This window comes from Pongo abelii, chromosome 10 (genome assembly GCF_028885655.2).
Source record: "Pongo abelii isolate AG06213 chromosome 10, NHGRI_mPonAbe1-v2.0_pri, whole genome shotgun sequence".
Classification (NCBI taxonomy): domain Eukaryota; kingdom Metazoa; phylum Chordata; class Mammalia; order Primates; family Hominidae; genus Pongo; species Pongo abelii.
In genome coordinates, this window is record NC_071995.2 from 11,674,689 (window position 1) to 11,676,652 (window position 1,964).

At 40.2% G+C, this 1,964-nt stretch overlaps 1 protein-coding gene across 1 annotated transcript in view; it reads right to left on the reverse strand.

The window, feature by feature from the left end:
• LOC100440863 (taste receptor type 2 member 30) overlaps positions 1-1,964 on the reverse strand; it is a 246,589-nt gene that overhangs the window by 202,466 nt on the left and 42,159 nt on the right.

The following is a 1,964-nucleotide window of genomic DNA, read 5'->3' on the forward strand; positions in this document are numbered from 1 at the left end:
GCAGGATCAGTGGCAGGATCATAGCCCACTGCAGCCTGGAGCTCCTGGGCTCAAGCAATCCTCCTGCCTCAGCTTCCCAAGTATTTGGAACTATAGGCATGCACCACCCATGCCAGCTAATTTTTTAAATTTTTTGTAGAGACGGAGTTTCCATATGTTGCGAAGGGAACTCCTGCTCTCAAAGGATCCTCCCACCTTGGCCTCCCAAAGTGCTAGGACTACAGGCATGAGCCATCACATCCAGCCTGCAGTAGTGGGAGTTCTTGAAGGTCAGATGCTACCTAGAGCTTTGGCTCATGTCCATCCCAAGGTGGAGCTAATCAGTTTGTAGTTATTACCTCTTCCTGAATGTGTAATTGAAATGGATACGTATGGCAGCTGGCAGGACTCTCACATTCTTCCTGAACTGTAGAGTAAGGGACATTATTATAGCAGGACCAAGGGGAAGCCTCTGAAATTCTCCTCTACTGGCAACACAATGTATAAAATATAATAACCACATTCCCTAAGGAATGGAACTGGTCACTGTCATGACAAAACACTTGAAAGTTACAGGGGATGGTAGTCCTTTCTATAACCCGATTCACTAAACCTATCTGGCCTCTACCAAAGCCAGATGGGTTATAGAACGAACGCAGACTACCATAAACTTAAATCAACACTCACAAATGCTTTCCAGGATGTGCTATCTTCACTAAGCAGAGCAGAACTTTTGATACTTTTTACAGGGCTCATGATTTGGTGAATATTTGTTAATCTACACCCATTATGAGGGAAAATCAAAACAATTTGGCTTCTATTGTAAGAATAATAGCACTGCTTCACTGCTGTATGTCAGGGTTATGTCACTTCTGTTCTCAGTTTAATTTACATTTTTTAAAACATCGTGCTAATTTAATATATTAGTAATATTACAGACCGGGCCCTGTGGCACATGACTGTAATCCCAGCACTTTTGGAGGCCAACACAGACAGATCACTTCAGCCCAGGAGTTTGAGACCAGCCTGGGTAACATGGTGAAATCCTAGCCCTACAGGAAACACCAAAATTAGCCAGGCAAGGTGTTGTGCCCCTGCAGTCCCAGCTGCTAGCAATGCGGAGGTGGGAGAATCACTTGAGCCCAGAAGGTTGAGGCTGTAATGAGCTGTGATCCTGCCACTGAACTCCAGCCTCAGGGATAGAATGAGACCCTGTTCAAAATAATAATAATAGCAATAATAATAAAATATTAGTTGGTACAATAATCAGGAAGTTGCAAGTTTATTAAATATAGTAAAATACCCTAATGTTGGATGGAAGTAAAATACCAGAAGAAAAGAAATAAACCTGAGAAGATTCAGGGACCTACAGCATAGGTGATGTTTTAAGGTGTGCAGTGTCCCTAGGCCACATGTCAAAACAATCTTTTTTTAAAGTAAATGGCATTTTGCTCTCTCTATGTACTTCCTATCACTACAAAAGAGATACAATGTTTTGGGGACCTATTGAGATTTTGGAGCCAACATATTCCACATTTGAAAATATTGCTCTGACTCATTAATAAAGTTTCCAAAGGCTACTGGTCTCAAGTGGAACCCAGAACAAAAGAGGGCTCTACAGCAGATACAGCCTCTGGTCCAAGCTGCTATGGCCACTGTGCCAGATGATCCAGCAGAATTCAAAACGGCTAGAGCATTGTTTCACATTTGTTCCTGTCTCAATTTCCACATGTCCCTGCCATTTTTGTCTTGAACTTGACTTCTAAATAAATGTCATCACTTTTATAACAGGTATTAATTAAAAACATTTTGGTCAAGTAGCTGGTTACTAACTCAATTTTTTGAAATAAAATGCCATTTTGTTTATATAATAATCAACTAGAAAATATCATAATACAAATATATAATTCACAATAAAAAAAATACTTATGCAAATAGACCAAAGTCTTTTATGTGCTTTTTAAAATATTGTCATAGGTGCCACC